This window comes from Nyctereutes procyonoides, unplaced genomic scaffold (assembly GCF_905146905.1).
Source record: "Nyctereutes procyonoides isolate TBG_1078 unplaced genomic scaffold, NYPRO_anot_genome, whole genome shotgun sequence".
NCBI classification, from domain to species: Eukaryota; Metazoa; Chordata; class Mammalia; order Carnivora; family Canidae; genus Nyctereutes; species Nyctereutes procyonoides.
In genome coordinates this window covers 44,871,851-44,885,541 of record NW_026575139.1, presented here as the reverse complement: position 1 = coordinate 44,885,541, position 13,691 = coordinate 44,871,851, and the positions used below count along the sequence as shown (strand labels likewise).

At 39.1% G+C, this 13,691-nt stretch overlaps 1 protein-coding gene and 1 pseudogene across 5 annotated transcripts in view; both read left to right on the top strand.

The window, feature by feature from the left end:
- The window catches only part of FRMD6 (FERM domain containing 6), a 234,150-nt gene that overhangs the window by 16,216 nt on the left and 204,243 nt on the right, over positions 1 to 13,691 (top strand). The gene's annotated exons all lie outside the window — the stretch shown is intronic.
- LOC129496536 (U6 spliceosomal RNA) lies at positions 11,349 to 11,449 on the top strand (annotated as a pseudogene).

The window sequence follows — 13,691 nt, the reverse complement described above, 5'->3', positions numbered from 1 at the left end:
TATTAACCACTTTCAAAAAAAAAAAGATTGTGACAGACTTAAATAAGATATCATACAGGCCAATGGCCATCAACTAATATAAAGAAGAAGGTAATTCTGATAATATGAGTAACAGCTTTGATCACGAAGATTCTTCTGGGTTGTGTGATATTATCAGGATAACACATTTTAAATTGTAAGGGTCTAGGGGCACCTGGGTGGCTCAGTGGTTGAGTATCTGCCTTTGGGTCAGGTCGTGATTCCGGGGTCCTGGGATCAAGTCCTGCATCTGGTTTCCTGTGGGGAGCCTGCTTCTGTCTCTGCCTATGTCTCTGCCTCTCTCTGTGTGTCTCTTATGAATAAAAAACAAACAAACAAACAAACAAATAAATAAATTGTGAGGATATGCCATTATTAATGGGAAAGATGAATACCTTTTGTAGGTCATAGAACGTATCACCTCATGAGCCATCAGTGTTTATGATTGGGTAATAGAATAATGTAAGAGATTAGGGAACCCCATATGTCATCATTTCATAGGTGGAAAAATCAAAACAGTAAGAAGTTTCTTGGGAGAGAAAAAAGTTGGTTAAAAGCTAGAATTAATATAATAGTTCTTCTAATTAAGTGATAAATTCATTTTATTCTTTTCTTCTAGTATAACTTCATAGTGTATATATGCATAGGAATCATATGATCCTTTCTTTTTTTAATAAATTTATTTTTTTATTGGAGTTCAATTTACCAACATACAGAATAACACCCAGTGCTCATCCTGTCAAGTGTCCCCCTCAGTGCCCGTCACCCATTCACCCCCACCCCCGCCCTCCTCCCCCTCCACCACCCCTAGTTCATTTCCCAGAGTTAGAAGTCTTTATGTTCTGTCTCCCTTTCTGATATTTCCCTCACATTTCTTCTCCCCTCCCTTATATTCCCTTTCACTATTATTTATATTCCCCAAATGAATGAGAACATATAATGTTTGTCCTTCTCTGACTGACTTACTTCACTCAGCATAATACCCTCCAGTTCCATCCACATTGAAGCAAATGGTGGGTATTTGTTGTTTCTAATGGCTGAGGAATATTCCATTGTATACATAGACCACATCTTCTTTATCCACTCATCTTTCGATGGACACCGATGCGGAGAAAAGGGAACCCTCTTACACTGTTGGTGGGAATGTGAACTGGTGCAGCCACTCTGGAAAACTGTGTGGAGGTTCCTCATATGATCCTTTCAATCACTTTAGTACTCTTTAATATAATTCTAGAAATGAAGAACATTGAAATTTAGATCTTGCCTCTATGATAAACTCAGACACTAAAGTCTCGCCACTCTATCCTTTAAATGCCTCATCTCTAAGGGGTTTGTATGGAGCTGGGGGTGGTGGACAGATAATTACTCATGCCAAGGTGTTGTTGCAATTTAATTAATATTTATAAAGCACTTGGAGATCCTCAGATGAAAGGTGCTCATCCAAAGAACAATTATCTTATGATCTCTCTCATGTTCCTGCTCCAGGTTTTTTGGCCAAAGTGGAAGGGGTTAGTTAACCTAGAACTCTGGGAAGCTCTGCTACCAGAATTATGATGAAGCGTGTAGACATTAAGCTTGTCACCCCTTGTGCAGAGTGATGGTTTATTTTGGGTTGTTGAAATGCTGCTGCAAATCACAGTGTCCTCAGGAGACAATGTCATATCATCAATCAAGCCTGCCTCTGGGGAATTTTCTGTCTCAGCAACTCCTGTCCTTAAAGGGGGCTCACGCAAGGAAGGCACAGCCTCCTCCTGATAGTTGGTGTAATGATTCATTTTTTTCAAGATAGATGAAAGTCTTCAGGATGCAGCACAAATGGGGGAATTCCAGTAGCCACGGGGGAGAGAGATTGGGATAAAGAACAGCCTCTATGTCCCCTGCTTGATCCCTCATTTCCAGAACCCACCCACTTCTGGTCATGTGGCCAAAATGAAAGAAAAGCAAAGATCGAGGCAGTAGTGAGATGACTGGAGCTGGCATAGAGAGGGCTCCTCTCTTTGTTGCCACATTGTCTCCCGGGATTGGCCACAGTATTGCTGACCACTAAGCACCTGGAGGGCCTCCGCTTCCTCCCCAGCACTGGGCACTGATGTGTGCTGGAAAAGTAGCCATTCGCAGGCCACTGGGGAGGCTCTCTACCTGCACTCTAAAAATGAGGAGTGTCCAGTTCAGTTCTGCTCTGACAAATACAGTGAGTGGGTGGTGGTGCGAAGGGGACCTCTGCTAGACTTTTTCTAAGTGTCCCTACAGAACCAACTGTATCAGAATCACCTGAAGAATGTTCTGATTCTGAGGGCCTGGGACTCTGCATTTTAACAAGCTCCCCACGTTTCTCTGAACTAGCACAATACCCTGCCCCACTCCTTGTTGAGACCAGTTTCAGCTAAAAGTTTGGTTCTAATAACCCAAACATGCTGGATATTCTGATTGCCTGAGAGGAGCCATCCCTGTCAGCTGGCATATTAGGTGGCTGCTACATCTTTTGAGAAAATGTCATGTAAATTACTCATCAGAGAATACTAAGGAATGGATTCCTTTGGCCGTCTTCTCAGCCCAAATCCACAATTCTGTAACATATTAAACACCTACTGCAAATACCCTATGCCAGGTCTTTCTTTGTAATGGCTGCTTTGGCTTTAAAATCTAATGTAAAATCTAATGTAAAATCTGGTTGGCAAAGTCTTGGGCAGAAGCTCTTATGTTCCAAAGAAGCTGGTACTCATTTAATCAATGTTCTCAGCTACTTCCTGAATTTATATTTTTAAAATAAGGAGTACTTGTCTATCATCAGGAGCTTTTTCTAATGACCTGGAGTCAGGCCTGGGTATCAGCCATTTAAACAATAGCTTAGTCTTTGACCTAGATTCAGGTGTATCTGAAGTTCTGTGTTCTCAGCCTTTTGTTTATCCCCTGCCTTCCTCATTTATGCAAGTCTAGGCCCTGGCATTTCCCTGGCTGACACCTCTCTCTCCTCTGTAGTCCGGATTGGAAGCAAGCAATTTAAGCTTTCTCAGTGCCCATAATAGAGAGGACTTAGGCTGATGATGGAGCACTAACCAACTGTGGGATATCAGAGAAGTTACACGAGCTCTCTGAGCCTTAGTGGCTTTATTTGTGTACATGAAAAGAATAAACCTTACCTTGTTGGGATTAAATTAGATAATGTATGTTAGTATCCTGCCTCATACTTGGCACCTCATATAATGTCATGCTCATCATCTTTGGCCTCTACTTAGACTCCTTTCCCCACGTGTCCCTGCCTGCTCACCCAACCCTGGATGCAGCCAGTACCCAAGCATGATATGGCTTGGGTATATATATAGAGAGGGAGATCATTCTTAAAGCACTTCTTCACCCTAGCATATTCTTTAAAAGTCATCTCTCTCAATAGTTTTAAGATAAAGTGTTAATAAAAGCAGGTATTAAGACTATGATGACAAGAAGAGAAAGGAAGCAATATGAGATGTAAAATATGTGGGGTGGCTAGTTGTGGGTACTACTTTTTTTTCTAGTATCTTTTCTCTCTCATTAACCAATAGCAGAGTTTTCATGTGTACCCTGAGTCCCTGACCCTCTGATTCAACCATAGTGGTGTCCCTACCTCCCATCCTAGAACCTTGTTATGCCTGTTTTCTTAGTTGTGCTACAAAATGGAAACAGAGCCTTACCTCACACTCCCCCTCATTCAGTCCCTTCATTCAGTGGTCTAGTTCTGATAATGAAGCTCTCACTTTTGTCCCATTCCAAGTCACTCCACCCCACCCCTGTTATCATCCAAATTTTAGCTCTGCCTTTGTCACATCTCTTAAGTGCTGGTTCTGGGACATACCTTAGTCTTCTTCTACCACTCATACCTGCCTATCTCTGACTAGGCCCTTTGCCCAGTAGCAGGGCCTGTGTTCTCCATCTAAGTTTTTCTTAAATTTTGAGGGAGTGAGAAAGAGCACACGTGCATGTGTGCACTTGAGTGGGGTGGGGGTGGGGGTGCAAAGGAGGGCAGAGGAAGAGGGAGAGAAGCAGACGCCCTGCCCGGCTAATGCTGAAATCATGATGCTCAGACAACCCTGAGATCAGAACCAGAGCTAAGATCAAGAGTCAGATGCTAAATCAACTAAGCCACTCAGGCACCCCTCTCCATCTTTTGATATGCCAGTGTCTGATTGCCTGAATTTTAGTATATCTGCTGTCCAAATTCTCTATGGCTGGGCCCCGCCTACCTATTGAGCCTCTACTTCTAGAATAACTGGTGCCTCCATCTGTAGGGAGGTATTCATGCTCCCTGGACATGGTATCTTGGTCTGACAGCATCTCCACTATCACTTGGACCTACCTCTCACCATCTGTCTTAACCTTAATAGTAAATTTGCTCCTCCTTACTGCATGGTCTTCAGTGTTCAGTTCTAGTCAGGATATCAACTGCTTGAAATAGGCAGCCAATGACACAGAGAGATGGTTGTCAGGAGACAGAGTAGCTGAGTTGCTACTCATGTTTCCAAGGAGACCCATCCCCTTTATACTCAAGTAGCTGCATTAAAGAAAACCATCAGGGAGGCTAAATTTTTATCATTAAATAGCATAAAATCTCTTTACTGAGAGCCTAGGCAGTGGAGTTTGAGGAAAAGCCAATTGCTAATACAAATAGAATGTGAGAAGCTTTAGACCAGCAGAGCCTTAAGTATCAGGAGGCTGGGATACTTCAAAGCAGCGACTGCTGTAATGCTTTTGACTCATGGGTGACACTTTCTAACCTTCTAGGAGGTCACGGTTCTGATCATCACTCTTAAACATCAGGGCTGTTTGGCTGCTGTGCATCTTAACTTCATCTTTTAGCCCTGAGCCAGGCTGCACTATTGGGGAGATGGGAAAGTGCTCATGTCTGGGAGAGAACATGGAAGTTTCCCCCCTGCCAAAGGTTTGGCTACTGGTCAACCTGGTGCCATGGATTCCCTCCTCTAAGGACTAAATTCAGCTATTGTGTATTCCAAGATACCCTCTTAAAAAAGCAAAATGTGTTCCACTTGAGTAATAGTTCCTCAATTTGCAGGAACTGGATTTTAGGTTAACTGTTTGCCATCCAGGCAGTTAGACACAGGACCCATTTACAGGGGATTAGTAGGAGAAAAGAGTGTAGGCATGCACTTATTCAGGTGTCCACTCAGGAATACAGCTCAGGAATAGAAGACATCAGAGATGGAAAGGGGCAGGGCAACCAGAAGCCAACACACAAACTGGAACCTCCAGATGCCTTCAAAAAGAAGCAGGGTGAGGATATGTGTGTGTGTGTGTGTGTGTGTGTGTGTCTTTGAGAATGAGGTAAAATACTAGCTTTCATTTGTCTAGATTCATAACTCTTTAGATCCTTGTCATCTTGGGTGTATAAAAAAATTAGAAAGTGCTTGTGTTTCTCTAAATACAGACAAAATGGACATATTCTTAGTCTCAGATAAATATGAAAAGCTGTGGGCTTAGAACATCATGTGTTTATTTTTTGATGGCACTTAGAATAAAATGTTCCAAATTTAACATTTAACAGAGAACAAACAAACTAACCCATTATGCAAATGGTATTATGGTTGGAGAGTCCGTAGGCAAAGGAAGATAGATGTATTTATAATTGCATTTTAATCTTCTCCACTGGAAACAATTCCTTGTCTGTTTTAAGTTGATGCCAATCTGAACTGAGAGATGGTGACTTAAATTTAGAACTTGGTCAAGATGGCTATCAATTGCTTTAACTATAAAAGATCTTGCAATTTTGTCTCCAAATTGCAATGTCATTTATAATTCCCTTTGTCATTACAGATAGATGTTGTGTTATAAAAGACTGAATGATGAGCTTTGTTGCATACTTTAATTATTATTTTTGTCATGAAAAATGCCTAAAATTTGAAACTGGGAAATAACAGGGGCAATTAAGGAAACAATCTGTAACTGATGTACTCATCCCTCTAAATTACATTTTCCAATAGTTATTTATAAAAGTTGACCAATCCGGTTTGGCTGTTTCCTTACATATAAGACCATAACTCTCCCCTGAGGAGTCTGTGGTCAGTCATTCTAACAGCATTAATGAGTTTTCCAATCCAGACCAGCTGGAATCAAAGCTCTAAAGTACTTTATTTTGAGCAAAGAATATACTACATGTCACACAGATATGAAAATTCTTAATGAAGCATTAATAAAGAGAATGTTTATCTTTCACATAGCTATTATAGAGGCCAATAAGAATGTAGAAATATAGCTGTTGGAGAAAGAGAGATTAAGTTGTATTTTTCTTGGTCATAGCTCTCAACCATTGGCAGGGATGATAGAATCTCAAATTTTGCCCAGTGACCCAGCCACAGTCCTTGAATTTTCCTTCCTTTAGACCCAATTATGAAGCCTACAATTACACCATTGTCATTGAGGCAGAGGCAGACATACTTTACCTTCTGCAAAGCAATGGCCTGAAAATGTAATCCTGTTACAGTAGTAATGTCTAGCCATAGTCATGGTTGCCATTGAAGATTTTTCCCCAAATGCAAGCTGGTTTTCCAGTATGTCTTGATGTGATAGCTCACAGAGGTGATGAATAACTCTGTGGTGCTCCTCCTCCTGTCTACAACTATCAAGCACCATCGTCCTTACAAGCATAGCAAGACAGTGAAATTTCTGAATAGATGTGCCTCAACTAAGGAGTTCCTCTTGGACAGGTGAAATGTAAAAACAATTATGGAAGCTTCATCTGTGTAAAAGAAAAAAAATAAAAAAAAATCAGTTCTGCATGTTCTGGCTAATTTCTTATAAAGTAGGGTTTGTATAGAAAAAAAGAATTTGAGGGTTCACAGAATCCAAGGAGCATGATTTCCAAGGAGGTCATTCCTATGGAATTACGTGAAGCTTTATATCAAAGCTTTGTTTTAAAAATTGAGTTTTCCTTAATACTGTTCAGAGCATACCATGAAGATACACTATGATAAGGATAATTTATCTCCTTTCATGACACAAAAAGGGATATTATTTAAAAATTAAGAGGAAAAGAGAAATGTAGATTTAGATACACCATCCATGGCACCCCATCAAGTAAGGGGGTTGTCCTCTAAGGGCAGCAAAAAAAAATATTAGAATCCATCTAGTCCTTTTTTCTATTAAGTAGCTGTAAGATCTTGGGCAAGATACTTTCATTCTGTGAACCTCATTTCCAACTCTATAATGTGGAAGTATACTGATACTAATACCTCTTGTGGCTACCTCCCAGGAGTGTTGTAAGGATCCAATAAGAAAAGGATATGAACCTGTTTTATAAACTGTACTAAATAATATGTGTTAGAGTAGTAGTCAGTTTTCTTCTTATTAATCTTATCTCTGATATAATATAAGAAGAAACTAATTTCCTTGTGACCCTTCTCATTTTGGGGGTCCCATGTATTTTCTCCTGCTTTGGGAAATTTTAACTTTGGAATCAAAATGATAGAAGCCCCAATCTAAGTAGTAACTGATTTCCTAGCTAGGATCCTACTGGGAGATCTGGTTTACTTTATTGCTACCATAGCATGATTTTCTCTCGATTGGCTGTAGCTATTTGGTTATAGCTTTCCTATTATAGAAAACACTCACATTATAGAAAACATAGAAAACCAGGCAAGCCAGCTTTCTCTGACACTTCATTCATGCATGCTTGCATACAATCATTCATACATTAACTACATTAATAAATACCTATATGCCAAGCACTGAGCACAGGAGAATGAATAAGATTCCTATCCTCAAGATGGCTTGTTGTTCCATTAAGAATAAACTAAAAGATTTGATATATGGTACACTAGGTATTTCTTGCTTTTCTGTTACAAGGCTTGGCATATGGTACATTTTAACAAATATTTCTAAAAGAAATGAATGAAATACAGGCCGCTAGTCTCCTTAGAAGAAAGGACAAACTCATTGGGTTCTGGTTTTGAGAGCCAAGGAAAGGCTTGAGTATTCTAAGTCAATATATCAGAGATTTCTACTCTTGAAATCTAGAACAGACTCAACTTTTAAATTACTTTTTCAATGCAACAAGGTCATGGTGACCCTTACACTGAGATGAAATAGTGTACTCCTTGCTGACTCATTCTGTAAAATGAAGAAGACATTCTGTGGAGAAGTATTGGGAAGAAAGGAAAGGAATGAAGATAGTCACTGAGGCAGAGACTCCTGGTAGCACAAAATTTGGAGAGTTATATCATTGGTGAATCTTACGCTCAATAATCCCTGGGATTCTTTGCCACAGATACATTAGCAATAACTCTGAAATAGGCAGCGTGAGTGACCTTGGCACAGCATTTTAAGAGAAACTCACTATACTCATTAGCAAAGTTTACTTGTAAGCAGATATGCCTACCATGTTCTGTGGATTGGTATTGTCAAAAACATCTACTCTTTGAGAGACTGCATTAAGAAGATGAAAAGGCAAAGCACAAAATGGGGAAAAATATTCACAAAACATATGTCTGTCAAAGTATTTGTCTCCAGATATATGAAGATGTTTTATCACTAACCAATACAAAGACAACAAATTTAAAACTGGGCAAGAGATTTGACCAAATATTTCATCAAAGAAATCTGTGAATGACCACTAAACACATTTGAAACATTTTAACTTCATTGGTCATCAGGAAAGTACAAATTATATACCACAATACACCCTCCGGAATGGCTAAAATTGGATAAGATGTGGAGCAAGTGCCCTCATACACTGCTTATGGGAATGTAAATTGGTGCAACCACTTTGGAAAAGAGACAGTTTCTTATAAAATTAATCATATGTACCCTATGGCCCAACAACCTGACTTTTTAGGTAATTTACTCAATATAAATGAAAATATATGTCTGCACAAATATTTACATTTGAATGTTCACAGCAGCTTTTTTTTTTTAAATCTTATTTATTTATTCATGAGAGACACACAGGGAGAGAAAGGCAGAGGGAGAAGCGGGTTCCATGCAGGGAGCCCAACATTGGAGCCAATCCCGGGTCTCCAGGATTATGCCCTGGGCTGAAGGTGGCGCTAAACCTCTGAGCCACCCTGGCTGCCAGTCACAGCAGCTTTATTCTTAATAGCCAAAAACTAGAAACAGCCCACATGTCCATCAAGAGGTAAATAAACATACAAAGTGTGATATATCCACAAATGGAATTAAATCCAGTGCTTAAAAGCAATGTACTATTTATTTATGCAGCAACATGGATAAATCTCAAAAATATTATGTCTATCAAAAAATACAGACACAAAAAATGTACACTTTATGATGCCAAAAAGATAAATCTAACCTATCATGATAGAAAGGAGATCAATGGTTATCTGGGGCTGGGGGTGAGGAGGATGTTGTTACAAGGAGAGTTGAGGAAACTTTTGGAGGTAATACAAATGTTCTGTGTCCCTGACTGTAGAGGTAGTTGAAGACATAAACTTTTGATGGAACTGTATACTAACATAGGTACATTTTACTGTATGTAAGTTAGAGTAGTAAAAGGTCTATTTAAAAAACTGACATGATACATAAATGTACTAAAGTAGAACTACGAGGCACAGTATTTATATTATGAACAATTCATAGTAAAGTAGGTACCTTTACTAGTAGAATGTAAGAGCTAAAATAGGGTTGGAGTGCGTAATTTGAAGGAAGTGTTACTTGAATGTTCTTTTAATAATCATACTTATATGTCTCAGATTAAACAAAGTGCATTTGAATCTTCAGGAAAAATGCACATATTTATGTATTTTATCTTCCAGTAGAAGTATATAGTCTTAAAAACAAGGACTGCTGTCATTTTTATTTAAATTTAGAAAAGAATTTGGAAGAGAAACATTGATTTATTGATAGAGGTGGGCAGGTTAAGAAACTTAAATTCAAACAGCCCGGCCAAGAAGTAGGTCTTAAGCTCAGCCAAAAGGAGGAGGAGGAGGAGGCAAAAGAGCCTTGCAGGAGCCAACTGTTTTGAAATTATAAATTTTCACTAAAGAGATGCTGTGATATGATGGATTAGTCTCCCAGGGATGCCAAGTTCAATGAATTGCTCTGTGTACTTTGTAGACACAAATCCCAGGCTTGGCCCCATTTACTCCTTTTCTTTTCCCTGGAATATATCTTGGGTCTAAGCCTCACGTCTCTTCTATAGAAAACTCTGAAACGCCTTCACTCAGAGATGAGCTAGTCGAAGACAGAGACCCATGACCTACTTACCTTCCTTCCTGGGCTCCTAACATCGTAACTGGCATGTGGGAAGCTTATATATATTGTAAAATGAAATGGTCAGTTCTGAAATTCTGTTTCTCTACTTTCCTTTAACTGACCAAGACAAGTTTGTGAAGAGCAGAAGTGGTATTTATTTACTGTAAATGCTTATCTCTGGACAAATCATATTTTTGGTGCCATCTGGATTAAGCCCATTCATGTATATAGACTTTTCTCTGAGCAGTACAGAGAACTGACTTAACATGGAATTGAAATTGTGGAGTTAGAATGAATGCTTTTAACTGTAGTAGTCATTTTAAATGTACTAGGATTAAAGGTCATTTAAATGACTCATCTACAGAAATTTAAAGTGAAAAGATGACATTCTTAATTTAGCTGTTCCTTAGATTTGTTCTTTAGCAGAATTTTAAAAGTGGCTTAAACACACCTCAGACTGATTTATCCAAGACCACTCATCAAATCAAAAATGGATTTGTATATAAAACGTCTTATTTCTAAATGCCAGAAAATAATCTGGTCTTAACCTCAAAATTTTAGGTTATGAATGACATGCAAACAATATCATTTTTAGTTACAGATTTTAGATGTAGCTATTTTTATGTGAATACATAAATCCAGAGAGCAGGGATAGGGTAAAAGAACAAAATGATGAGCAATTTAAACTTAGCCTTTGCAGATAGGCTTTACGTTTTTCAATTAGCTTTGTCGTTTAGATTTCTGGCCACCATATTTCTGTTATAAAATCCCATGGCACCATGTTTTGGGAGTAGTAGCACCATAATGAGAATACCTGTTTTCCTTTTTATGTTTTTAGAAAGTGCTCTAGGAAATAGAGCATGAATTTAAAATCCAGTCACACATATCTGCACCTCAGCATCATCCTAAAATCATAGGTTTGACAAATTTCCACAAGTGTGCCCCTTTGAGGATTTAGAAAGAGAATGCTACCCTTCCCTGGATTGAAAATACTTTCTATTCCAGAAATTTCTCCAGCAACTAGAGAAACTTAGGTTTGGCCTGAAGGATCAGACCAAAAAGAAATCCTGCTGTGGGCAAAGTTAAAATATAGTAGAAATTGAAAATGCAATATGTAACATAAAATTTTATGTACAATACTTCAGCAGCATGTGTACCCAGATTAAAAAAATACAGGAAGATTAGCATGGCACCTGTGCAAAGATGACATGCAAATTCTTCTATGCTTCTCATTTTACAAAAATAGAAGTTATAGATTTGATCTGCGTAGGATAAAAATTATACAGAAATACAAACACAATATAAACAGTAATTATCTTGGGGAATTAGGACTACAATTTTGAAACCTCTCTGTATTTTAAAAAATGTTCTGCAGTAAGGGTATAAAAATTCATAATCAACAAAAAGAAAATAAGCATTTAAACACAAAATGATACGTTCATTCAAGCTATTTGACTACCTGAGTTTATTTATTCATTTTTAAAGGTTTATTTCTTTATTTCAGAGAGAGAGAGAGCTTGAGTGTGAAGGGTAGAGAGGAGAGAGAGAATCCCAAGTAGACTCCATGCTGAGTGGGGAGCCTATCATGGGACTTGACCTCATGACCCTGAGATCATGACCTTAGCCAAAACCAGGAGTCAGATGCTTAACCAATTGCATCACCCAGGTGCCCCAGCTACTTAAATTTAAAAGCAGAGTTGACAAAAAGTGAATTAAAAACACTTTTTAACCTTTCATGCCTTAGAGAAATGACTTTCTAGTTATTTCTCTTTTAATTCTAGTATAGTTAACATAGTGTTATATTAGCTTCAGGTGTATAATATAATGATACAAATGTGAAAAGATGCTCAACATCACTCATCATCAGGGAAATGCAAATCAAAACCACAATGAGATATCACCTCACACCTGTCAGAATGGCTAAAATCAGAAACACAAGAAACAACAAATGTTGATGAGGATGTTGAGAAAGAGGAACCCTTGTGCACCATTGGTGGGGATGTAAGTAGGGCAAGCTAGTGCAGCCACTGTGGAAGCCAGCATGGAGGTTCCTCTCAGGCTCATTTTTATTTTATTTTTCCTTTTTTTTTTCTTTTCTTTTCTTTTTTAATGTTTATTTATTTATTATTTATTTATTATTTAAATTCAATTAATTGACATATAGTGTATTGTTTTAGAAGTAGGGGTCAGTGATTCATCAGTTGTAAATAACACCCAGTGCTCATGACATCACATGCCCTCCTCAGGCTTTTTAAAAAGGTTTCTCTCTTCACATGATGTTACACTTCTTGCTGCTTAATTTTAACCCTTAGAATATCTCATCCTGGTTGGTCTCCCTTCCTCTTGCCTCTTCCTTTTGTGCTCATTGCATTACAGTCACTGACCTCATTACTTTCAGCTCATCTTACACTTCTTCTGGACTATTCACACATCCTCCCAGACACTTGCTTTATTTTTTTTAAGATTTTATTTATTTAGGGATCCCTGGGTGGTGCAGCGGTTTGGCGCCTGCCTTTGGCCCAGGGCGCGATCCTGGAGACCCGGGATCGAATCCCACATCGGGCTCCCGGTGCATGGAGCCTGCTTCTCCCTCTGCCTGTGTCTCTGCCTCTCTCTCTCTCTCTGTGAATATCATAAATAAATAAAAATTAAAAAAAAAGATTTTATTTATTTATTCATGAGAGACAGAGAGAGAGAGACAGACAGACAGACACAGGCAGAGGGAGAAGCAGGCTCCATGCAGGGAGCCTGATGCGGACCAATCCCTGGTCTCTAGGATCAGGTCCTGGGCTGAAGGTGGCACTAAACTGCTGAGCCACCTGGGCTGCCCCAGACACTTGCTTTAAAGGGAAGTCATAAAGTAGAAAAGATTTATTATTTTTGTTCTTTTTTTAAAAAAAGTTTTTATCCATTTACTTGAGAGAGAGAGGGAGAGGGAGAGCATGAAGTGAGAGAGGGGCAGAGGGTGAAGCAGACTCCCTGCTGAGTAGGGAGCCCCATGTGGGGCTCCATCCTATGACCCCATGATCATGACCTGAGCTGAAGGTAGATGCTTAACCAACTGAGCCACCCAGGCGCCCCTATTCTTGTTCTTTTAAGAGAAGATCACATGCATCACAGAGAGATTCTCTGATAGGCACAGATTCTGCCTTCAGGAAGTTGAGTCTTTCGAAGATGGTTGAGTAAATACAAAAGTGCAAGTGGATGTTATAAGCATCATGAGAGTGGTGAGCTCAGAGTCCTACGGAGGACAAGGAAGGGGTCAAGAAGAAAGCTAAGGAGGAGGCGTCTTTTCTGAGACCTGCAGGACAAGAGGAGTGAGCGGTGTGTTTTGCACATGTAGTAAGCCGTAAGCTGTAAGTTGATCTTCCCCCAGCTTTGTCCCTGCTCTTAATAGAGACTGTCCTCTGTAGACTGAAATGGATAGTTAAGTAGCTGTCTACAAACCAGACTGTCAAAGAGGCACACTGGGTGTTATA